Here is a 27813-nt window from a genome sequence, read left to right as displayed (position 1 = left end):
AGGATACTTCATAAGGTCAACATGCCTTATGAAGCACCATACATGCCTTATTAATCTCATTTTTCAAGGCCCAGTTAACATTCTACTAATTTATTTTTCCTTGACTACCCAACTTGATAGTGGCTTCTCCCCTCACTCTTCTGAATTCTTTTTAGGATTTATCAATGTTATGCATTGAATAACTTTGTCATCTATAAAAAAAATCACTTTCTGAGAAAAGGATATATAAGAGGCTCTGTTTAAAAATAAGACTAAAGTGGACACTTCGGTGGCTCAGTCAGTTAAGCGTCTGCCTTCAGCTCAGACCATGATCCTGGGATCGAGTCCTGCATTAGCTCCCTGCTCAGCGGGGAGTCTGCTTCTCCCTCTACCCTTCCCCCCTGCTCATGATCTCTCTCTCTTTCTCTCTCTCTCAAATAAATGAATAAAATCTTTTAAAAAAGTAAGACTAAAGTTTTGTAGTAAACTATAAACAAAAATACATTTAATTGGGAATTTACCTTGAAGTTCATACTTTATATATTAATCAAGATTTCCATTTTTATGGTTATGCATTAACGTTTAGAGTAATGAACACATGAGTCGAAGGTTGGGGATGAAAATGGTGGAATTTTTCCGTGAAAAGAATAGGATAGCATGAAGGCATCTTTTAGTTCATGCTTACTATATTAGAATTTAACATTTTTTGCAACAGTATTTATGAGCCTTATCAATTTATCCAAGAGTCTCTGTTTTACCTTTGATACTCAAGTGGTCCTTTCTCAAAGGCCCTATTGTTCATCATCCTTGGTGATTCGACCCTCCTCAATTGCCTGGGCTCACTCTGTCAGAGCCTTTATTTGTCGATGAATTTGGAAAATATTCCAGAATCATTTTACAGACAATAAAGTCGTGCATCTTTTGCAAGATTCGCAATTTTGTTTTGCTAATTGTTAATTCTTTCCCATGTATTGTCGGACAATAAAGCAATCAGAGAGAGGCTGACCAGTACAATGCAAAGACATACTAGCTCTTTTTAACACATGTGGACTGTGTTGAAATAAAATAAAAATTCATTTGCAATTTACTAAATTCGGTGATTTTCTTTTATCATTGTAGGTCTATTTAGTCAAAGGATAATAAAAGTACAATAATCATGATGACAAAGACAAGAATTGGAGCTTGAATTTCTTGATGTTCAACAAAAAAGTCCCTTCATACATGAAAAAATCGGGAACAAATGATTTAGTCCAGTGATTCTCAAAAAGAGGTCTCTGGACCAAGAGCATCACCTGGGGGCTTGTCAGAACATGTCAGTATGTCAGGAATGAAAATTCTTGGGTTACTGAATTAGAAACTCTATGGGTAGAACCCAGAAATCCGTGTTTGAGCTAGCTTCCAAGTAATTCTGATGCGTGCTGAAGTGTGTGAACCATTGATTCAGTCCAATCTTGTTTTACTGATGAAGAAACAGGCCCAGGGAGGAAAACAAGATGCTATTATTGAATTCCAAGAACAGGCAAGAGTCACACTCTTCTGATTTATGCAGCATTCCTTCCATCCTTTATACAACACCCCAAAAATATTATATCCACATGAGGCACACGAAGTATGCCAGGTACTTATTTATCACCACAATTCTAGGAATGGTTTTTTATTTCCATCTTACAGATCAGAAAATGCTCAGAGGGAGGAGCATATAAGCCTCACTCAAGTAAGGGGCCGAGTCTAGAGTCAACTTTTTTTTTTTCCAAGCTTCAAATTCTAGTTGTCTTAACCTAACTAGAGTTTCTGCTCTATCTAACCACATCATAAATTTTCCAAGGCAGAGATATGCCTTATTTATGTATTTTTTTCGCTGTTACATCATTTGAGTCACCATCATAGGGCTAGCTTGCACCTTGGTGCAGGAAGAAGCATGGTATTTCAGAGAATGACTATGTCTTTCTCCATACTTTGTAGCCACAGCTGATTAAATTCACAACTTTTCTAAACTTCAGCAACAAATGCAAAAATCAACCTACATCAGATTGGCCAGATATTCTATTTTTATTCTTCGTTATTATGTATAAGATGCTTCTCATTGTTTTGTGTTTGGGGACTGACATTTGGATTTTTTAATATTTTAAGTGGTGTTCATATATTGTATTTGAGGCTTCAGGCTATGTTAACAAGTGGTACAATTTTAGAAATCTGAAAAAATATGTAAATGCCATGTGGTAAGAGAATAATATGTTAAAATATATATTCTCATTATAGAAGTACTGTTTTTCTTCTAAAAAAAGCTACTGGTAACAATTATCATTATCAATAACCACTAATACTTATAAAGAGCTTACTATCTTCTAAGAACTAGGCACTTTTTATGCAGTATCTCCTACAATTCTCACAATAATCCTGTTTATTATTCCCATTTTATAGATGAAGAAACCAACTTTCAGAGATTAAATTGCCCAAAGTGACAGAGTCTGTAAATTACACCTCCAGGACCCACTACTCCAGTGGCTGGATCTGAATCCGCACATCATGCTCAAAGCAATGACTTCCACTGTCCTGTCCATGCCTTGATAGCTCCTCTTTGGAGTCCCAAATATGTAGGCTGTTAAAGCAAGGTTCCACAATCTGAGCATAACATAAGACTTTCCCGATTTATTTCATGCATATTCCTTTAAGGCCATTGCTGTGCAAATCAACTCATCTTTCCATAGATATTAGTTATATCCCAACTCCAAGCAGTTCTGCTCCTCTATCTCTAGCATAACCTTTTCTTCTCCCATCTCAGCCTGCTATAGTCCAATTCAATTCTATTCAGTTCACAGAGAGTTTTGAACTATGATAACAATAATAAAAATAATCACCCTGATTTGTGGTGCTGTGGTGAGAATGTGAACACATTCCCAATAGTCTCAATTGTATCTATGAAAGCCAGCAGTGGCGACATGGAGTTTGGCTACACTCTGGTTCCTGATCCTGGTGCTGCTTTTATGTGACCCAAATGGCAGGAACTTTGTGGGATGGACATGATTGAGGCAATCACATGGTACAATAATGGTATAGCAAAAGGACTACCAATCTGGGCAGAGGACAGGGCATAGAAACCCAGGCTACAAAGAGTGGCACAAATTATATTTTCAGATTCTGTGCTGAAGCTTCTCCTGAATGTCCATGGTTCTGGTTTCTCCACTTAACCAATATTTATTATCTTGATTTGTTGACATCTCCCCCCTCATATGTATATATTATAGCTCATTTTTTAAATTAGTTTCAGAGGTTAGAATTTAGTGATTCATCAATTGCATATAATACCAAGTGCTCATTGCATCAAATGCCTTTCTTAATGCCCATCACTAAATTATCCCTTTCCCCTCAGCCCACCTTCCCTCCAGCAACCCCCAGTTTGTTTCCTAGAGTTCAGCATCTCTTATGGTTTGCCTCCCTCTCAATTTTCATCTTATTTTATTTTTCCTTCCCTTCCTCTATGTTCCTCTGTTTTGTTTCTTAAATTATTTGTCTTTCTCTGACTTATTTCACTTAGCAAAATGACCTCTAGTTTCATCCATGTTGTTGCAAATGGCAAGATTTCATTGTTTTGATGGCTGAGTAATATTCCATTTGTAAACACACACACACACACACACACACACACACACCCCTTCTTTATCCATTCATCTGTTGATGGACATCTGGGCCCTTTCCATATTTTGGCTATTGTGGACACTGCTGCTATAAACATTGGGATGCATATGCCCCTTCAAATTACTGTGTATCTTTTGGATAAATACCTAGTAGTGTGATTGTTGGATCATAGGGTATCTTTATTTTTAACTTTTTGAGGCACCTCCATATTATTTTCCAGAGTGGCTGCACCAGCTTGCATTCCCACCAACAGTGTAAGAGGGTTCCCCTTTTTCTGCAGAGCTCACTTCTTAAACTAAATATAAGGGAAGAAAAAATATTTTAACGTAGAAAAAAAGTCTCTTAGAAATCAGACAATTTGGCAAATAGGAGAATGGGCAAAGGGAGTTCAAAGAGAGCAAAATAACATGAAAAAAAGCTCAACCTCCATTGTATTTGAAGAAAATTAAAAAAGATGGCTTAACATGTTCCACCTATATAATTGGTAAAATAATTTAAAATTTAGAGTGCTCACAACTGGCAAAACTGTGAGATATGGTATACATTCACAGGAGTATATTAGAACCATCCATACATAATATTAGTACATGTTTGCTTTTTACTCTATATATTTTTATCCCAACATAAAATAGACACAACAGTACCGAGGATGATTTCCCAATATTTGTCAAAATTTTAAATGCATCTACTCTTTAATCCAGTGGTTACAGTGCTAGTAATTTTCCTACGTTTCTCTTCTCACAAAGATGCTAAACCTTAAAAGGAATGGTCAATGAAAAATGTTTTCAATAGTTTAAACCTGGAAATAACCTACACATTCATCTATAGATAACTGAATAAATACTAAGTACCTAGCTAAATCCCTGCTCCAGAAAAGGTTTTAGAAAAGCTGTGGAAAAGCTTGAGAGCAGAGGTGGCACCTCATCTGCTCCCTATGGAATTCCAGACAGAGACGGCAGCGTTGGGTGAAGCCATAGCATGGGCGTGGCCACATAGAAATAAAAGGAACGACTCTGGAGAAGTAGGTTAGAGAGCCTTCAGCACTCCCAGTCTCTTCCACAACTACCTCAAGCCTGACAGTGTTTTACTGTCATTTGTGGACCACACAGAGCTGCTAAAATCTGAACCGCCCAACACATATGCTCCCAGCTGAGGCTACCCAAGAGGACACTCTGCCTTCTTGTTTCACTTCTCGTACTGTAAACAAGTTCATTTTGCAGCCTATTTATTGTCACGTTTCCACATTTTTGGGCTTTGGGTTGGCTATCACTGTTTAAAATAGCCCCGCTAAGCACAATCCTGAAGTGCTGTCTGCAGTTCCTAAGCACAAGAAGGCTGTGATGTACCTTATGGAGAAAATAAGTGCCTAAGATAAGCTTTGTTTAGGCATGAGTTACGGTGCTGTTGGCTGTGAATTCAGTGTTAATAAATTTACAATATATGTTAAATAAGAAATTTTGAACAGAAACGCACATAAAACAAGGTTATATATTGATCAGTTGATGAAAATGTGAGCAGAGGCTCTCAGGAACTTAACCCTGTATTTCCCCTAGGAGTAATGGTTCCACTGCTAAGTCAGTGCTCATGGCAACTTTATAGAAATAACCACTACCAGTGATGAGAACTGACTGCAGCACAGACAAGAGCAACAAGTTTCCACATAACTTACAGGAATACAGAGCATCACTGAGCTAAGGGCCAGTTGTCTTGTGCTGCTCCATGGGGAGCTTGGGGTCTTGTGCTCCTCCATGGACTCTCTCTGAGAGTTGAATAGACCCCGCCACAGAGTCTTGGTTGAGGGGGTTCTGGGCAACAGGCAGTCCAATTCAGCTGGCTGGAGAATGTAGCCAGACATAAGATCTACTGTGCCAGCTAGAATGGAGATGGTCCAAGACAGCAAGAATGTCTGATTGGGTCCTGGTACACCTGGAGGAAACTTCAACAACAGCACATGGTGCCCAGGAACCAGACTAGCCTACCTCCTCATAATGTAACCCATGAGATTCCAGATAACAGCATAAGGACCCCTCCATCTCGTTGATACACCAAAAGCTATCCTGAGGAACAATAGGGAGAAATCCTAAAAGACCAAGCATCCACCGAACGAAATAAAGAGACTTTTTAAAACTAAGAGAATCATCTTCAATGAGGAAGGGACAGTTTATTAGTGAATTGACAAATGTTTAAGTTTTCTCTCCTTTCCCCCAACCCATCACTCCATCTATGAAGCACGGTCAGGAAAGAACATATTGGAAAATGAGATGACTTATGGAAACTAAAAAACAGCTCCAGCACACTATACATTTGACATTAGTAGAAAAAATCTTCAATGCTGCCATGATTCTAGCAAGTATTTAAAGGAGAGAAGCAGCTCTATACATACTAATACAAGGATATATCCAAAATACTTATTTTAGATTTAAAAAAAGCCAGTTTAAGTACATTATATGTAATGGATATGAAATTAACTGTAGATTAAAATAAATCTATATACATGCTTCCTATAAATGCATATAGTATTTTTAGAAAGTTGCACTGAAAATGTTTTAAAAATACTTGAGACTCTAAGTTTTGACAAGGCAGGGACTCTGTCTTATACTAATTGTTTGCTGTGCCCAGCAGGCTGCCTTGCATATATAATGCACCCTTTTAATATTTCTTGAAAATGAATGAATAGGTAATTGAACAAAAATGAAAAGGGAGGAGATTCAGGAGGCTTTCATTATATTTCTTAATTTTCTAGTGTCTATCCTTGTTAACATAAGCATGTACTACATTCAGAATAGAAAATCTGAAATGATTATACCCATTTACCCTTCAAAGGCTATATAAGCCCCTTTCAACATTGCAATGGCATTCTCCAATCTCTACTATTCTACCTCCTCACACCCCTTTCTCTCATGTACAAAGACACACAGAATAGTCTTTAAAATCACGTTTGTACGTTGGGACTAAACTTTGACTACAGCTGCTCTGACCGGAAGTAGCTGTTTGACATGGCCAAGGCTGATCTGATTCTCTCCTTTGTAAATGTGAACTTGTATGTGCCTGAGACTTTACACGCGAGAGTCTTTGAAAAGCTGAAATCAGAAGTTGTGTATTCGGAAGTAGCAAAGCAACCAATCATTGGGAAAGAAGGATGAGGCAGACAGGGAGAATCCTAGGAGCCAGGAGAGGCACGGAGAAGGAATATTTGAGCTCTTGACATCTTCCTATTTTGATACCCTTTTTGGAGGGCCAGTTTCATTCCTACTCTAAGCTTTGGTGAGATACCCTTTTATAACAAAATAACAACAATGTAAGATAAGCCACCAGGAGCTGATTTCTGTTAATAGTCACTTTAGAACTTTGATCTATTTTCTCACTACCTCAACAATAAAGGCAAGCATTACTGCCCGTATATAAAGCCACAAAGAAGACCTTTCAAGATTTGTCCCTCACCTACCTCAGTAGCCTCTTTTCCTCCCTACTTCCTTGCCCACTCCCTTCCTACATTGGCCTGGGATACCATTCCATACTCTTCATCTGGCAAACACTGAGTTCAGTATTCATCTCTCTGGAGAAACTTTGATGGCCATTGCAGCGACCACTACCACCCCTACCGTGTCTGGGTAAAGAACCCAATGCACTTCCTTCTGTTAGAGGGGTACTTATCATACTGTAACACATTGGTCTTCCATGTGTTTGACACTTCTATACTGTGGATCCCTTGTAGATGGAGTCCTTTCCCATTGGTGGTTTTATCAGTTGTGTTTAACATGGTTAGTGTTTCTCAAAGTCAATAAATGTTGACTGAATGACTCTTTTTGTATCCATGCCCTACAAAATCTTAGATTTTCATGCATTAGAAGTTTATTTTATGGATTAAAATATCTAAAGAAATGCCCAAAGAGTGAAAAATTGCCCAACCTGATACTTTCATATGCCCTGTAGTCCAAACTAAAAGACTAAAAGGTGGAATTGATGGAAGTAGGGACCACATGCAGACATAGGTAACTTAAGATACACCAAATTGGTGAATTCCAGAAGTGAGTTAATTTGAAACTGTTAGTATGATAACCAGACATAAGACAATAAAAAAAATGATGCTCATAATTGTAAACTTTTCATAGCTATAGGAAATCCTACTGAATCAAAAAATAAAAATAAGAAATCTCTCAAAATAGTAATTTCTTCCCTGCTTCAATCAAGTTGCACTTTTATCTTTTTCATGTACTGCTTCACTTAAATTTTTCTAATCTACTCTACCTTCTTGGTTTTAGAGATGAGAAAATGCAAATTTGAATGGAATGGATGTGACCAATGTTAGAGAGCCAATTAGCAGCTGACCTGGGAATAGAACTCAGTGCTTTCAGCTTCCTTCTTTGATCCAAACAGGTTTTTCTCATCTTTAATAGAGAGTTTGCAGCTCCATCTCAATGCCCTTAGCCCCTGAGCCCACCTAGAATCTAATCCTGCAGGCTTGCTGAGCTCTAGCCCCCTGGATAGCAGAGGTATGTAAAAGCCAAAAGAATTTTATTGGAAACCGATCTCACAGGCAGAAATCAAAATGACATCAGCTACAATAAATAACTGCAGTGTAGTCCTGAAGTAAAGGTTGGCTGTGTCTCGAGCGAGGTCAACTTTTGGCATCCACGTGCAATAAATATAAGGCAGCTTATCTTTTTGAAAGCAGGAGACTATAAAAACACAATTGCCAGAATGGGAGAAAATTGAAGCTGATTTCCATGGCAACAAAAGAGTTATGTGGATGAAATAGGGGCCCATAAAAATCTATGTATGCTACATTAAAGGTAGAAAAATGGAAAGTAAACAACAGGGGATTGGCATTCATCAAAAATTCCCTGAAAGAGGGAGTTACCACCAAGACTCCTGGAGTCTAGGAGCCAGTAGGGAAAACACTCAACTAGAAACCCCAGGTCTGGCTTTTGCAGTCTACAAACACCTCAGTTATTAAGGTCCCCCTATACCAGTGTGGACTGGATTCCTCATTTGTCATTTGAGTATTTTCTGTGGCAAACTTTTATGGATTCACTGAATCCCTAGGTGAAAGATTTGGGTTGAGGTCACTGGATGCCTTAAAAATGTTAGAGACCTCCCCAAACTGTCATGTTTCTCTTTCCTACTACCCTTAGTTCAGTCTCTCCTGCTGCCTCCTGCTCAGGATCTTTCCCACTGTGTATGTTCTCTACCACCCCGGTGGATTTGCTTTTCTAAAACCAAACTAAGTTTGGATCCACCTACAGCCCTTTCTACAGATGCCCAGTGCCAAACTTCTTACCAAGACACATCAACTCCATATTTTATTCCTTGGCGTGCTTTCTATCTCTTATCTTGTTCCTGGCACACTGAACCTGCATTTCTCCATCATTTCATGCTCTCTTGGAACTCTAGACCTTTGCACATGCTGCTCTCATTGTACCTTCTAGCTCTCTGTGTTCTTCTCTTGCCTAGCTTTCCCTTTTATGGTGGAAGCACCTCCTCCTGGAAGCCTCTGCTGACTGCTTCATCCCTTACCCTGGGCCAGATATCCCTGAGAACATTCTTTGCACACACTGATTATAAATGCTTTTTATACTGTACTGCAATTTTCTGCTCACCTGCCAGTCTCCCCCACTAGGCTGTAAGCTTGTTGTGATTTATCTGTCATCGATAGCCCTAGTATCTGGCACACAGTGCACATTCAATACATACTTATGGCCTGAAATGAAGATAAATATCTCCTATGAGCATTTGCCCAGGTTCTTGTTGCATGCCTTTCCTAACTTGTAGCTCATTTGCTTCAATGAAATCCCAGTCCACTCAAATAGTTCAAACATTTAGAAAGTTCTTTCCAATTTTCACTTTTTAAGTTCATGTATTGTAATCTTTATGTATCATTACTTTATGCTTCATTATTTAGAACTCCCACAACCTCCAGACAAGCTCCTGATAGCCTCTTCGTATTATTCCATTGCTCATGAAAGAAAATTTATAAAAACATAGAATCAAATATTTTGTGTATCCTTTTGGTACTTACCCACAACCTGGGGCTGCCCCTTACATTAGTCTCAATCTACAGAGAAAATCAGTGAAAGCAGAAAAATGAAAAGACCAAGAGAAAAGAAAGCCTATGGCCACAAAATGACTTATATACAAGTGTTCACAGCAGTTTATTTGTAATTACCAAAAACTGAAAACAACTCAAATATCAAAAGCAAATGCATAAACAAATTATAGTATATCCATACCACAGAACACCACCGAGCATAAAAAGAAACTAATACATGTAAAAAATAATCCTCAAGATAGTGTTGAGTGAAAGAAACCAAAGTAAAAAAAATAATACATACTGTGTGATTTCATTAATGTTAGATTCTATAAAATATGAACTAATCTATAACAACAGTAAGTTCAGCAGTTGTTGCCTGGTGTCAGAGAATGGGGAATGAAGGGAAGGAGAGATAACAAAGGACCAGGAGGAATCTTTTTGAGGTGATGGATATGTTAATTATCTTGATTTGATGAAGATTTTATAGGTATACATATATCAAAATGCAACTGTACCCTTTAAGTATGCACAGTTTATTATAGGTCAATTATACCTCAATGAAGGAAGGATGGAGGGAAGAAAGAGAGGGAGGAGAAAATTCATTGAAATATTGCAAGCAAGTGTAATGTTACCTACAGGAAAAATAACACTGTACCAGCAGAAAGAAACATGCTTACCCCAAGATAAAAATCCCTATGTGTGGATTAAAAAATGGAATTCAGTGGGATTTTTCCACCTTCTAATCACACAGGAAGATGTTCATAAAACCACAACTTGAGCCACTAACTGGTTGGAAGCAACAAACCATTACCTCCCGGTATTCCCTACATTTGTATGGATATGGGCAGGGGGAGATGTCATGGCAAAACCCATTCACAATCCTATGATGGCTCTCCATCACGAAAATCAAGCCTCCACCTAAGTGGGTATTTGAGGAAGCTCTAACATATGGGCCCCAAATACTTCAGTTTTCTTTCCTATTTTCCCTTGTTTGCTATCTAACTGAAACATTCCACATCATGTCACCAGGCTTTTGTTCTGCCAGTACTCAAGCCCTCCTTTTCAACCTCCATGCCGGCAACCACACAGATTGTCATCCACTTTGCAAAGAAAAATGCTCAATTTATAAAGATAATCGAATTTCTTAGAAAGCTCTACTCAACTTAGATTCCATCTCCTTCTAGAAAATAATGTCCCACAGTCTTTCCAGACTCCCATAAACAATGGCGGAATCAGTGGAAGAGATGGGATCATAGGTGGCCTTACCTCTGAGATTTGCATACATATTTATTCCCCGTTGGGGGTGGACTTCTGTAGGGTAAAAATGCTGTCTTTCATTTCCTGACTCCTCACACAGACTGGCATATAGTCTTTGGAAATGCTTCTTCCTGTTTAGTGAAAAGAGGTTCCTTTAATCTAGATAAAGGAGGTAATCTTTGCTGTGCTATTGTTGGACTTGCCGCTACACTTTTATACATTATGAGAACAAAGATTGTTCTGCTCACACTATAAACTTGAAGTCTAATGCAGTGCTCGAGGTAGGAGTGGCCCCGTAAGTGTCCAGGGAATGAAATATGGCCGTGGTGTGGATCTGAAGTGAAGCCATGTTGCTTACATAACCCACCATGCTTTCTTGGGTCTGCTTTCCCGTCCTTGAACCTCACCTCACCTCACCGCAAGATGGCTAGAAAAGGCATTATAGTTTACCAATTAGGAAATAGAGGTTTACAGGATTGACCAATTCACTAGGCTTGTAATATCTAGGATAGCACTCACCCTAGTGCCTGCCATCCCTCCTTTCCTCAAATATATACTGAAGACTGTGCTATGGGATGGGGATCATGGTGAACAAGAAAGGCACAGCGCCTTCTTTTGTGGAATTTAAAGAGAGGGAAAAACATAAAGCAAAATGGACAGTTACAAAGTGGTACTATTACTAGTTCCAGGATGTCCTAAGAAGGGAAGAACAAGCCAAATAGCCCAGAAAGGGGTAGGAGAGGGGGAGAAGGTCAGAGGGTAGGACACACTTTTCAGTAAGGATAAGGTGCTGAGGCCTGAAGGATGTGCAGTAATTGGCCACAAGTTAAAGGGGTGAAAGGGGTGAAGGGGGTAGTGTTCCAAGTAAAGTTCTGACATTTTTTAATATTATGTTTATATAAATCAGTAAACTGGGGGTTTCCTCAAAATGTAGCTTCTGTTGGAAAAGTTTATCTTACCATAAGCCTACAGTTAGTTCTGACCATATTTCTGAGCCTCTCCCTGCATTCTCTTAAGTAACCTGTAACCATATCTAAAACCCAATTCCCATTCCTGAGGCCAATCAAAGCCAGTTACTCATCTGCTTGTTTATAGAGAAATAAAACCTGCTTAGCAGACAAATTTTTTCTGAAGTAGACTGTGGTGTACGTAGATCTGCAATTTTTATATTGACAAGCTAATTTCTATTATTTTTGAGTGTGGTGTAATATTATTTAAAAAAAAACAAAAGATATTTACTGGCGTTTTAATCACCATTAATCTGGATTTTAGTATGTGACACTGTGTATAAGCATCTTCCATCTATTATCTTATTTAATCCTCCCAACGATCAAATAAAAAAGTACTATTATCATCCCATTATAAATAAATATTAGTTAATTGGTGCTCAAACATAACTTGCACCAAGTACAAGGCAACTAAATGCCGGAACCAAAGTTTAAACCTCACTCCATCTATGTTAGTTTCCTATTGCTGCTGTAAAGAATTTACTGAACATTTAGTGGCATAAAACAACACAAATTTATCTTACAGTTCTAGAGGTCAGAATTCTAAAATGTGTCTCTCCAGGCTAAAATCATGTTGAAGGCAATACCGCATACCCTCTGTTTTTCTTCCGTTGAGCTGAGGGAAGAATCTGTTTTCTTGCTCTTTCTAGCTCCTAGAAGTAGCCTGCATTCCTTGGCTCATGGCCCCTAGCCAGCAATCCTATCACTTCAACCTCTACTTTTATTATAACATTCTTCTAGGAATCTGTCTCCTTTCACTTATATAATTGTTACTACATTGGGCCCACATAATCTAAAATAATCTCCCCATTTCAAGATCTTTACCTTTCTCAAACTTCAGAGTCCCTTTTACCATGGGTGGTAACATAGTCACACGTTCCAATGATTAGACCGCAGACATATTTGGGGGGAGGGGCGATTGGGTGCATTATTCAGCCTACTATATTGTCTTTTTCCACTATGTTATAGAGTATGACATTGACTGGTGAGACAGTGATATGGTTCTAATTAGTGATGCCCATGACAAGAAGTAACAATTTAATCTTACTGCTAAAATCATCTTTCTTTGAATGGCTTCTGGATCTCTGGGAGACAATTCAGGTACCCAGACCCATAAAGAGATGTCACTGACTCTATAATGGCTTCTCCCATTACAACAATCATATTCGTCTTCATATTTGGTTCTATCCCATCAGACATTTTTGTAATTCTCCTCCAGCCCAACCTACCCCACTCCCATCACCATGACAACCCACGTCTCCTGACAAATGGCAGAAGTATCAGCAAAACCCTAAAACAAGCAAGCCTCCAAATGCTACAAATCTGAGGAGTTTATCTTGCCTTATGAGCATTGCTGAGACTCCAAGGATGACGTAGGTTAGGTTGACCAGTTTCAGGGAAACCAGCTTCATTCAGATAAAATTACAAATATTAATGGAAGAACACTGCATCAAGAGTTAGTGACATACATTCCAGTTCCAGAATCAAATTTTGGCACTCTGCTTCATTATCTGGACAACTCACACAGCTGCTCTGAGCCTCAACATCCTCAGATGTGAATGGAGGTGAATAACCTCTTCCTTCTCTCCCTCACTCCCTCTCAGGACTGGTGAAAAGACCAAATGAGATCATAAACACAAAAGTGCTTTGCAAGCCATAAAATTCATAGCTAGATGAGCAGAAAGTGTGATAATTATTGACAAAGACTCCACATAGTACTGTGGGAAATATGTAAGGCATAGTTTTGGTTCTAAAGGAATCTGCAATTTGACGGAGGTGAACCTGTGGACACAAATTAGCTTGTTCATGTAATCCCTCCCAGATGCTAAACTTATTCTAAATGCTATCTAGTCAGCCTCTTCATGGTATACTACTCACCCAAGAGAGGACTGGGGGCATCGTGTAACTTGAGACATTTTGGTCATGGATTTTTCCGTAAACTTCTAAATCTCCTACTTTAACTCCAATAATCATTAAGACTTATTGAGAAATTCTGTTAGTGGTGAGTATTTCTCCACTCTTGATATTCATTCCTTATGATGGAAGCCCAGTTAATGGACTTATCTCCACTCCTTTGATTCACTTTGTCCCTGGGGGTAGTGGAGAGATTTTTCTGACTGACAAATTTGACTAGAGTAATAAGAACATTCCATCCAGCTCTTCCTTTCCCTTCTTAAAGAACACAAACCCTCCTCTGCTCTCCCATGTCATCCTTGGTACAGAGGGTTCCCCTGTGAAGTAGCCTGCCTTGGACAAACACTGCCATGACCGGGGACCAGTTCTGAGCTTGTAAGTCCACTTGGCAATTGGATAAAGCCACATTCTCCAACCTGGCCTGTATTAGTAAATAAGATGATATTTGGGTCTCTAGTGTTCCTTTTATTTCTCAACCTATTCAAAATTATGTAGGAGTTTGCTCCAGGATCTCCATGACTAATATGTTCTAGGGGCCATACTAAATATTTTCCATGAGTTATTACATATAATACCCATAACAATCCCCAAGGTATGTATTATCATCTCATGGGATTGGGGAAATTGAGGTAGTTGATGTAACTACCCAAGGTCTCCCAGCTAGTAAGTGGTGGAGGTATAGGAGTCGAACCCATGTCTTTCTAGATCTGACAACTGCACACCTAGCTGAGCTGGTTTCTACCAGGGATAATTTAGACCTCAGCAGAACCAAAACAATGATCATGATTCAGGAAGTCAATCTCCCTTCTTTTTTGCTCCTTGCCTGCTATATGAACCCTGGTTCCCATTCCTTGCATGTAAAATATCAGTAATAGTAATACTAGGGCTACCTAGGACACCTGGTTGGTGTAATGAGCACATGAGAGGATAAATGTATGGAATTATGGTTCAGTACAAATTCCTGACCAGATTTTCAATCCATCAACCCTACTGCTATTGTGCCACTTCTGCACAGGCTCCAGCCCTACCAGGGCCCATTCTCCTCTGTCATAAGAGAAGCGATACATCAGATGCATGGCCTAGAACCACAGTCCTCAAGTCTGAGCTTAGTTACTGACAATAGCAATATCAAGTCAGATTCAGAAACATGTCTTATGTGTAAACTATAGATTTTTCTGTAACAGAGGAATTTCTTGGCATTCTCCAAAAGAATTTCTATGTAACAGGCACAGGATTTTAGAAGTCTCTATATGTTCTTTTTATAAAGATTCATAAACCCACAATCCTCATCTCAATCATAATAATGAAGCCTGAAATTAGGTTCTGACATTGCAGATGGGTTATATGTCATGAATGAAGCTTCTCTAAGTCACCAGAGAATTAAATACTCAATTAATTAGGGAGCAATAATATTCCACCAAAAAAACCCCTCAATATTAAAGCTAAATAGTCTATTGATTTATTTAATTTTATCATCTCTGCTTGAAAAACCAAGTGGAAAAAAACTATCCCCGTGATGGAGATAAATTAACACTTAAACAGAGTAAAATGACTCAAGGCACATTTCAAATAAGACTCAAATTGGTCTTTAATTTGAAAAAGGAAAAATTTGTGAGGAAAAATATAGCCAGCATGTTTGGTTTTATACATTTTAAAGAATAAACTATCAACTTTTGGTAAACTGGTTACCTGCCACTTGATATTATCTTACATATCCCGTGACATTACTGATTGGCCACTCCATCCAACTACATCTTGAGCACTGGCTCTAGAGAGAATACCAGATATGTAGGAATCAAATTTGTCACTGCCTCAAGAGTGACAAACTCCTATGTAGGATTAGACTGGTGTGGTATGTGCCTACTTGTGGTGAAGCACACTTTCTCACAACTATGACTTCAGGCTTAGCCATGGGTTTGCCTGACTCATGGAAAGTAGCTCTGTTCCAGTTCCTGGTGGAGGCTTTAAGAGACATCCCTGTAGCCTTAGCCCAGTGCCACGATCTCCTGTTCTCTGCCATAAGAACAGCTCTGGCTGTGGCTATTCCTTCAGTCTGAGCCCTAAATGAGAAGATAGGTAGAACCTGGCAGCAGAACTGGCTACATAATGTATGGGACCTGTTGAAAAATGAGAATCTAGTGCCCTTTGTCAAAAATTCAGAATTTTAAGAGAGTGGCAACAGAACATTCAATCAAAGTTGGGACTTTTCTTGGCATAAGACCCTATATGACCATCTAGGTCGCACATCCAGGAAGCCAGTCCTGCTTGGCTGAGCTCCCAGCTGAACCACAGGTCTCATATGATGTGAACAAGAAATAAATGTTTGCTGTTACACTCAAGTTTTGATGTTGTCACTAAAATTTTGGAGTTGCTTGCTGTAGCAGATGCTGAGTAACATAGCAGGCACCTAAAATGAGTAAGGGTGTTACTCTGTCAACCTAGAGGTCCTGGCCCCATCCAAGACAGGCAGCAGCTACTTAGTTCCTACCAACTGTGGCCCCGTGAGCATGCATCCCCTGCCAGCATGCACCCCCAGTGCCTCCTATCTCTCTCTTTTTCAATACTAGGCACAAACCCACATTTTGTGCAAAACATCTCCATTTTTAAGCATGGGTAACAAGTTTTCAAGATATTACACAAGGAAAATAAAACAGGTCTGTTGTCTAAATCTTGCTTATCATGAAACAGGGTGATTTGTTTTCTGGTATTGTTTGTTAACATAAACATAAGGTGGTTCAAAACTAGAAGGAATTGAACAGACCACTATATTATACTCTCCTAGTCTGCAAGTGGGTTTCCTCAAAAGCTAGAGATTAGTATTAGTCATCAGGTAATGTCACAGGATGAGAGAAGGGGAGCATCATCTAAAATGCCACATGGGTAAGAAGTCTTGCCCTTGAATCCTGAACATATGATGAAGAGGGCTTTCAAGGAATTTAAGAAAGACTGGGAGAACATAATAAAAGTTGTCCTTCAAATAAGAATGAAGTCAGAGAACTCACTACTCCAACAAGTAAGGTAAGTCTATTACACTCATGTGTACACACACATACTCACACGCACACATACCCCATTTGAATCCCTGGGTGGCTCAGTCTGTTAAGCTCCAACTATTGATTTCAGTTCAGGTCATGATCTCAAGGTCTTGGGATCAAGTCCCATGGCGTCTCCTTGCTCAGTGGGAGTCTGTTGAGATTTTTTCCCCCCTTCCTCTCCCTTTGCCACTCCCCTTCCTTGTGTCCTGCTTGGGCACACTCTCTCTCTTGCTCTAAAATAAATCTTAAAAAAAAAAAAGGATTCAAATGGAACTTGGCTTGAATTTTACCTTTGTCAAGATTCTTTGTGTGCCGGTTTTCTTCAGAAAAAATGGTGATTTTAATAGAACCTATACTATAGGATCAAGAATTAAACTGATACGTGTAAAATTTTTAGCACTGTAACTGCTATTACATAGTAAGCTTAGCTATTATTTTTATACTTATGGCAGGGATTCCATCTGATTTTACTTACACAGTATATCTAACCCCTAGAACCATGCCTATTATACAGCAGATAATATTTTTTATCCAGCAAATATTTATTAACTATGTCCAATAAACATTCACTGAGATCCTACCAATCCTTGTGAAAAATGCAGAGATAGCTAAGTCTAAAGTGTGGCAAATATTATTTCATCTACTGAATATAAATTCAATATATTCAAATATACTTGATTCTATTTAATAGAGCCATTTCCTCCCTGATTGCTAACAGAACTCCAATTTTATTCATCAGTCAGGCAGATGGCAGTGTGCTCAGCAAAGACGTACCCCTCCCCCAACCACAGGGGACATTTTGACTGATCTAAACTTAAATTGATCTAAACCAATGGTGATAATCCCATTCCCCTTTGCCAGTCATTGATTTGGAGCAAGCGTGTGAACCAGCTCTGGCTAATGAGACACAGAGGAATTCTAATGGAGAACTTTGGGGAAATATTTTCTTCCTAGATAAAAACAGGCTTGTCTCGAGGCAAGAGGACCTACTTCTTCCTTTCCCTCCTTAAATGGTGACCTCTGAGGAGGTGCTGTTTGCAGCTGTGGCAGCCGTCTTGCATCCATGAGGAGAAAACCAAGAGATTCACAGAAAAAAAATAATTCACTCTCAGAACTGTTGAGTAGTTAAATTAAGCAATTCTGGAACCCTGTTAACTCAGAACTTCTGTTAGATAAATATTTTACCATGTAAGTCAATTTTAGTTGGGTATTCTGTTGTTTCGGTTTTTGTAAACTCAAAGCATCCTAATGATACAATAATCCCTACCTTGCTAAAGCTCTGACTCTAGAGAATGAAGATAGGTACAGAAAAATTTATTGGATGCGGTATGCAGTGTTAATTGTCTCAAGAGGGAAAAAGCTAAAATGCTATGGAAGTTCAAAAGCAGGTGCCTTCACCTCCAGTTGTTTTGTCTGTCTTGGTGGGGAAGGGGTGGAGGAACAGGGTCAAATGAAAGAACCAGGAAAGACTTTAATCCTGCAAGATAGCTTTTGAAATGAAATCTGAATGATGGGTAAAATTTTAACAGGTAAAGATGCACTTGTTGTAGGTAGGTTATACATCAGAAGCAAGATGTAAAGATAAGAAAATGTAAGTCTTGTGAAATAAAGTCACGGATGACAAAGATGTAATGGATTACTAAGGAATGCAATAGTATTTTTTTTAATGAACAAAAACTAGGTGCCCAAAGGGATAATTTAATCTTATAAAGTAGGAGCACAAGAGATATTCACACTGAAAAAGCATGACCTTTCTTCGTAGATAGGAGAATTCTTGCTCACCAGAATTAGTTATACAAACTTGGACTTCTACAACTCTGAGGGTGTATTTAACACTTGGGGTTGACATCAACTGCTATCCAACAGTATCTCCACAGAAGAGGCAGAATCTAGGAACTAATGGTGCCTGAGTCTGATTAGGAATTATACAGGTAATTATAGGCTTTTGTATAGTTCTAATAGGCAGCTCTGGCTGAAAGAGGCCACACGGTAGTGATGATGGGTCTGGTTCTTCTCCACTGGCTCTTAAACTTAACCCTTAATCATGGAAGATTTCAAAATTTATGTCATCAACAAGCAACCAACTCCATGATAGTTATGAATGCCAGACAGTAAGATAACTGTGCTTGGAGTTAAAATGGCCCAGATTTCAAACCATGGCTCTCTTACAAGCCACATAACTTGGGATGAATTACCTAACCTCCCTCAGTTAATTCAAGCCACGGAAGAGTGGAGATAATGCCGACCTCGGCTTTTCTGCATGAGGTGAATAAAGTAATTAATGTGTACATAAACATCAAGTGCAGTGTTTGACCTCTGGTAAACATTCCATGGTTCATTGTAGGAATGATGGGAGAGAAAAGAGCAGTCCGGATTCATGAAGATATCAGAGCAAAGTGTTGTTTGGAAACCAAGGGGCAAGTGACATCTATTGGAACCTAGAAAACAAGAGATAATCGTTTGTTTTCTGGATAAAAATTACAATGATCTAGCATTGAGAAAACAGGACACAAACCCAGAAGGCTTAAAAACAATCTGTCACTGAAGACAATGATATGCAGCAGAAGAGGGAAAGGAGGAAGGAGAGGAGCAGGACAGCTGGCGTTTCTTGAGCACATGTGGGTCAGGCAAAATGGTAAGTCATTTATCTATGAAGCATGCAACAACTACCCTCTGGGGTAAGCACTGTTACTGCGCACATTTTACAAATGAAGGAAAATTAGGCTGAGACAGTAAGCCTCCCTCCCCTTACCGAATAAACTGTGATTCATCACCGACCACACAGCCGCTCCCTTGTTACGTGATCGCAGATAGAATGAGACCTGTGTTCTCTGTCACCGACTCCCAGACAGTGTCCCTTCCAGCAGTAGCATTCTGCGATTCTATATATTCTAAGAGATTTCTCTCTGCTACAACTGCAGCTCCAGGTGCCAGATAGTTTTTCATCACTACAGAAACAGACTGAAAGGAAAATATGTATATAAACACATTTTCCTTTTCAAATTTAGTCACTTGTGTTATGCTTACAAATTGTATCCATTTATTATTTTAAGCACAAACTAAACCAAACCTCCAAAACCAGGGAAAGAGTAACAGCACTGATGTGCACGAAGAAAATTTGTAAACCGAGGTCTCTCTGTGGGTGGTTAAATTGCTATTTAAAAACCATTTAGCAGTAGGCAGCCCAAGGGAGAAAAAAAATAAGGGAATGGGGAGAGACAAGTCCTTTTCCCCTCCCTATGAAAACAATCTTTTGTGTTGCATTTACTAATATGATTATTTATTTAGGCAGTAGAGATGGAGACTTTCATTAAAAGGGATAATAGATTTGGGGGTTTACTTGTAGAATCATTTTACTTCATGAGTGTATTAAATCTGATATTAAAATAGGCTTTAGATTTAGACATGGGTTTGAATCCTAGCTGTGCAGCTTTGGGCACAACTGGAAAATGAGGAGAATCCTAGTACCCAGGTCTCAGCGTAGATGTAGAGATGGAATAACATAACACATACAAAGGGTCCACTAGGTAGTGAGGTTCAATAAACATTACCAATTAAAAAGGGGAGGTGAAAGAATCAAAGTTCCTTAAACAAACAAGCCAACAGATACATAGAACTATAGGATAAAGAGGAAGAGAGCAGGAGGAGTTCTAGCAGCAAGAGGTCCAGCAATGGAGGCATACTGTGATTTTTTACACAGCCAGGTCTATCCTCCTGGATGTGCACAGAGAGTACATGGAAGCCCTCATCTAGTGTTAGGATGTTCTGGGGGAAAATAATGGAAGTAGAGCAATGCCAACACTGAGGACCACGGGGATGAGTTAAGTTCCACTGGTTAGGAGCCATCCACTGGAGAAGAGCATTTCAGAAAGAGGGGGCACCAAATGTGAAGGCCCCGAGGCAGGATTAAACTTGGCCATTTTCTAAGAACAGGAAGAAGGTAGTGGATCTGGAGATGTAGGTGGGGAAGCATGGGTCATGTCTGGAGATGAGGTCTAAAGGAGGTCAGGGATCAATTATATGCAGGTTATAGGAGGAGACAATAGAGAACTTAAGTTTTAGTCCAAATTCATTGGAAGGTCATTGGAATTTTATGTGTGGGAATGACAGGACGTGGTTTATGTTTCAAATACATACTCTGACTGATGAGTGGAGAATAGACTGACGTGGGGGGTAAGAGTATAATAAGAGGAAAGTTTAGGGGACCGTTACCATAGTCCTTGTGAAAAATTATAGAAGCCTGCACCAGATGGCCACAGAAGAGAGCTGAACTCTTCCTGGGTATATTTTGTAGCTTATGCTGAAAGAACCTGATGGTTGACTAGATGCTAGATAGAAGGGGAAGAAGAATCAAGATGGCAATCTAGGCATTTGAATTGCACAATAGGGTGAGTTGTAGTGCTCTTTACTGAAACAGAGAACCAGGTTTGCAAGGAGAAATCAAAAGTCCTCCTTTTCATAGGTTGAATCCAAGACTCCGCCAGAGTTCCAAGTGGAAATTGAGGTCAAGAAGGCAATTGGATAGACAGGTGCTGAGTTTGAAGGGGAGGGCATGCTTGTAGGTATAAACTAGGGAGCCAGCACTTGAGTAGTTCAAGCCACAAGTTCAGGTGAAATCATGCAGAGAGAGTATAGACAAAATTGGAGAAAGCCTAGATAAGAGATGTGTGCAGGAACACCCGTGTAACACCAATACAACTACCAGAGCCTGAAGTAGGCTTGTTCCCTTCCCTCCATGTTCCACGCACATATTTTACTTCATTTTGCTAACCCTGGACCTATTCTGTCAAGTACCTGCCTCCCCAAAACGTTGCTTCCAGCCTTCACAAATCCACGAATACTTTAGGGGCAGGTATGAAACTGCCAGATACCAACTCACAGTGATCTTTCCTGCCTCCAACTTCCTTACCAATGAGGACAGCAAGGCATGCGGACCGACCAACTGTGACACGCTATGCATGTGCTCCACTAGCCTCTTATTTATTCCTCTAATTCTCACATTTCAACCCGAGAGATACCATCACTATTTGATGAACGGGTGGGAGGAACCATATACATTTTCAGTGACGGTAAGTGATATGCACCAATCGAGCAACAGCTCCGATAATAGAAAACAATCTGTCCTTCTTTGTGTCCATTTTTTTCTGCCATACTGTCAAAAGGGATCACATGTGCAATGTTTATTTCCCCAGTGAAATACAAACTCTTCAAAGTCAGGGATCAAAGAACTTAGCAGGCCATTAGGCCACTCTGAGACCTTGAGTAAGTCACTTAACCTTTCTGCACTTGCATTTCCTCAAGTGTAATATTAGTATGATACTCTCTCTTTCACCACACAGGCCTGCGTGGATGTAACAATTGATGTTAAGGGTGAAAAAGTGTTTTGAACACACACCTATGTAGGAAGGGGTTCCAGAAAGTCGTCATTCAAGCACAGGGTCTTACAAGGTCCCGAGCAGTATTTTATTCAACCAGAAATGATTATCATTTTCCAGGGGAAAGTTCACCAAATTGTCAAATTATTTGGTAAAACGAAGAGATTAAGTTCAATCATCAAAATTTACCAGATTGTTCTAAGCTTTAGTCCAGATGTTAAAGTTTTCCTTTCCAATCTCCCCAAAGGTATTAGAGGGCCATCCTGCTTAGGGTTTCCTTCTTATTTTAATAGTTTCATTGATCTAAGGAATTATCAAAAACTGGGGGAGGGGATTTGTAAACCATACTCACTAAACCTCACAAAAAAAAACAACTAATGCTCAGGGAGGTGCTGAAACTTCCCTAACTTACTGATCCTCCAACCTACCTCCCACCCTAATCCTACCCTCTCTCATTTTCTTTCTCTCTCTGTAATCTTTTTTTTGTTTCCCATCCACAAAACCGTACCTAAAAGTGAATTCCTCAGAATTCTAGGATATCAAATTTGGAAAGGAACGTAGCAGTTTAAAACAAACAAACAAACATACCCACAACACACATTCTTAACAAGAGTCTGCCCCCCCCACCCCGTTTCTCTGCTTCTGGTATGCATTTAACTGAAAGAACTTCTGAATCCCCTTTACAGATAAAGTATATAGCGACACTAGTGATTTTCAAACTTTGTGGATTCAAGACCATTTTATACTCTTAAAAATTATTGTGGATCCCAAATAGCTTTTGTTTATGTGGCTTATATCAATAGGTCAATATTAAGAATTAAAACAGAATTATTTATACATTAATTCATTTAAAATTATATTCAATCTGTTATATGCCAATATCAATTTTTTTTAAAAACCTCTAAAATAAAAAATTTTACTTGTCAGTTGCATTTTTGCAAGACTGTTTAATATTTGGCTTAAGAAAAACATCTGTATTCTTGTATTTGTTGTGATAGGCTATTTTTATTGAAACACATAAATAAAATCCTATCTCAGAAATAAACGTAGTTGTTAAAGGGAATGATTTTTCAAGGTAATCATGGATATTCTTTAATCCTACACTAGAACTTAACAATATTTAGGGGTTATTGCAATGTGAAATATGAAACCATAATAAAATTTGGTACTTTATTATATTAAAATCCATTGGTCATATTATACTTTGAATTATCTTTTACCCATGCATCATGATTTTGTAGCATCATGTATTTGAAAATTATGTTCATCTGACTGATGCAAATCTTGTAAATTTAACAGGTTTTGTTACAAAATAGAAAAAATCATTTGTTAATATTACCTCCAATATCATCAGAATCTGAAATCAAGGAAACTATTAAGCTTACTCTGCAGAGGCAGACTTGAGTTTTCTAAAATTCTACATTTTGATTCAAGTTCAAGATTTTATCATTGGCAACAAGTACTATCAAGTTGTTTTCCTCGAGGGACACTTTGTTCATTTTTGAGCAAAGGTCAACCAAATACCCTAGTTTGCATAACCATGGTTTGTCATTTTTTTCCCTGCCACTTAAATGCAGTTGCACAAAAAAAAAAAAAAAAAAAAAAAAAAAATGCCGCTAGTGTGGCTTGTAGTTCAAGCAGTAGTCTTGAGTGATTTTCCCTGAGACAACCATATTGGTGCTTTACACATACTCCCAATCCTAACACACAGAACACAAATAAAGATGTATACTCAAAGGTCTAGATGAAATAATATTAATTTTTACTACTTCATGAAGTTTATTGCTAGGTCAAATTAGCCTTTTTTTTTTTAAACATTGCAAGTACGTGCTAATGAGAAATGCAGCGATTTCTAGTACGGTTTGCTGCCATTGCCTTGACTTGTGTGCTAGGGTACTGTAGGATTTTCGCACCATTGCTTTTCCATCATCAGTCAAAATCGACATGGTACAAAGAGAGAACACAAAACCACACAATGTCCTGGTGTTATTACAAACCACACTTGGAGAACTGCTAGGCTATGCAATGTTGCAGATCCTGTCAGCAAAATGCTGCCCTTAAGGATGGGGAGGGCCCCATGGAGAGGAGGGGATTTTGATAGAGATTTTCAATGACCAAGATACATACTCTCATGTGACTATTTGAGGAGGCACTTTTTATTTGGGGGATCATGGAGGGACAACAAATGCAAAAGAAGAAGAAGACATTCTTCCTTAACTCCCCTACTCAGAGAGTTGAGACTCTCAAACTTCCCTCTACACAGAGACCTGAAATCTACTGTCTTCTCCCCCAAGGGCTAGTTTTCAGCCAGTGGAGCTGAATAATCACCTCCACTAAAACCGGCTCTTCTATGCAGCTTCCTACACCTCACTCACTGTTGTAGGCACCTACAGCATCATCTTCCTTGCGCTTCACAACAAACCTACACCGTAGGAAATGGTTCATGATTTACAGGATGGCTCAGAAAGGTTCAGTAACTTGCCTAAAAGTACACTAGCGGATAATGAGAACCTGGATTCACTCCCACACATTCTGACTCTATAGTCCACTCTATCAAAAGCTGGAGCCGTCCTTCCTTCCAGACATAAATAATTCTCTGGCTGATTTGCCACTAGAATCTGGAGACAGTCCCATCCAATGGGAGAAATCAATCTCCACTGGACCATCACAGAAGAAGAAATGATATGGCCTGTTATTTTTAATAGCGTCAAAGAAAGGGAAATTTCTGCATTAGCATAAAAATGAAGTCCTTGGTAATTACAGACTCAAAGATTTTATGCCCAAATCTTTCTATGGGCTCCTTCTCATTCTGTTATTGATGCCACTCATTTTCTACTAGAAAATAAAGGCAGACTCAGACACACTCTCAGAGTGAGGCAAAGCCAGAGCAGAAGCTGCAGCTCGCTCAAAGCCTAGCACTGGGACAACTTAGTGCGCTCGATCCACAAATGTACACTCCAAGCCTGTCATCTTGGAAGTACCTCATTGTCTAACCATACTGATGGCCTGTCATTCTCCCTCAGCTCCAGGCCTGTGCACATGCTGTTCCCCAGACTGGAATAGCTTGCTTTCTGTCCGCATGGTGGTTAAGCCCTACTCACTGCTTAGTTCTCAGCTTGGATGTCCTGTCCTCCAGAAAACCCTCCCTGACTCACCAGGTTGGTGGGAGGTGGCCCTTCAGTGTTCTCTCATGGGACTCTGTACTTAACCTCAACTAGGCAAGATTATTGCTTTGTAACTACTTCTCTGGATCTAATGGTAGACCAGAAACTCGAGAAGGGCAAAATGTGTGCTGTCTTCACTGTGGCACCAGAATCTGGTTTACGTGGGAGTTCTGGGGTGGAAGGAAGGGAACAATGAAGCAAGGACAGCATATAAGCTTTCTCCCCCCAACCCTCACCTGTCCCCAGTAGGGGAAAAATGATGTGCTCAGGCTTTTAATCAGCTTCTGATGATATGTGATATATCTGTTTCCAATCTTTCTGATTATTTGTGGAGGTATATGAAGGGATGCACCTGCCCTCTTTGCATGATGAAGGCTGAGTCCTTATAAAATCTTGTGAGCTCACACCAGACACGCACACTGCATTTTAGATCTTCCATTTGGGTATATACCACATCATTTTTGTTGTTGTTTACATCTGTTAGCACTTCTGAGGGGAAAGTCATGTTCTTATTTATCCTTTTGAACCCAAAGTGCCTACCCCTTCAGGTAACACCCCATAGGGCCTACATAAAGATGCTCTGAGTTGAATTAGCAGATGTGGCCAGGTGGATGTGGGAGTGGTGGGGGCAAAGACTGTCTCCAAGAGAGCGGAGTGTGCATAGTAAGAACAGGCACTGCCAGAATCCAGGAATTTCATCAACAAACCAAAAAGCAGAGGGTCTTCTGCAAAGTGTCCCAAAAGTGAGCCAGACTATGTCATACCACCAAGGGGTATGATGATCCCATGTGTTTAAAGTTTCCATCTGTTAAGTGCTTTCTATATGCCAAGTATTACAAAAAGGATTTACATAAACTATATATTCCCATTTAAAAGAGGGAATAGCTGAGGATCAGAGCCTCTGGTAATGTCACATTGCTAGTTAGGCCGCAAAGCAGAACTTCAGACCCTATCTGTCCATCTCCATAGCCAATGGCTTAAGTCTATACAACACTGCCTCCTTCCCACTCCTTGCCACTATACTGTGCCATGGTGGTCTACTCCTCAGTTGGACAGGAGACCTTGCAGCATCTGAAAAGCTATTTGAATTACCAGCTGTGACATTTCATAGTTGCAAGTCAGGTTTATCTGTCTGATTTCTATTATATCTACTTGGCCCGGATAGATAAGATATTTCTCTCTCTCTGGCTTCAGGTCCCCAGGAATATGTCCTCTGAAACTGAAGAAAATAAAAAGGGATTTACTTGGAGCGGGAGTTTCCTCTGGCCCTATTTTGTCTTTTCATTTCTTAGCAGATAGGGGGAGAAAATGAGACCCAGGTTACATTACATACATACTGAAATAGTTCCATTATCATTGCCGCACACCTGTTCTAAGTCAGTTTCAATGCAGTAGGATCCCAATTTTGTGAGAATTCACATACACAACTCTGTACACACACACACACACACACACACACACACACACCCCCATATGTAAGAAACCTGGAAGGAAATACACTAAAATGTGAACAGTGGTTAACCAGATGGTGGGAATGAAAGTATTTCTAATTTTCATCTTTATACTTTACTTTCTTTTTCTTTATTTTCTGCAATGCACATGGTACTTTCATAACTGACAAAAACAAAGCATTGAACACCACTTCCAAAAATCACAATGGACTGAGAAGAGCTGGATCTAAGTCCTCACCCTTACTCCTGCTGTCAGTGCATTTTGGAAAAAAACCCACTTAATTCTCTAAGAGTCACCAACTGTAAAATAACAGTGCTGATTCCTAACAGCCTCAAAAGAATGGTTGAAAGGATTAGAGATATATTGTACATCAAAGAACTTGTTAAACTATATACAAACCTGTGACATTCCTGTTATGTAACAGGAAAGGTTAATACTTGGGAGCAAAAATAGTTTGGGAAGTTTCATCTCACTGCTGAATCTCACAGAGGTCTGGGCAACAGAGTCTCTAAAAACAAATGAGTACTTGAATTCAAAATCTTAAATGATATGGTTTCCGCCAGGAGGCTGCATAATCCTTTCACTGCCATAGATATTTATTATCAGATGGATATCCCCAGAGACATTAATGGGTTTAACTATTATTAAGGGAAGGACAGAGGGGAAAAGGAATATAATGTACTTGGTTAAAATATCCTATTTTTCCCAGATATAAAAATCTCAAGACAGAGAATTAAGTTACAGAGGTGGAATGCCCCCCAAAGGGAAAAATTAGATTCTGAAATGCTTTGTTAGGCACATTTTTACTTTGATTCAAATTGTACATTTTCAACCTCTTAATGTGCAAGATTTTAGGAAGAGTAATGAAGGCTGAAAGAAGCCCAATACAAAGTTGGGTAGGAAAGGTAAAGGAGATGGTAAACACACACACACACACACACGCACACACACACACACACACAC

This window comes from Ursus maritimus, unplaced genomic scaffold, assembly GCF_017311325.1.
Source record: "Ursus maritimus isolate PB19 unplaced genomic scaffold, ASM1731132v1 scaffold_15, whole genome shotgun sequence".
NCBI lineage: Eukaryota > Metazoa > Chordata > Mammalia > Carnivora > Ursidae > Ursus > Ursus maritimus.
Note: the sequence above shows the minus strand (reverse complement) of the source record.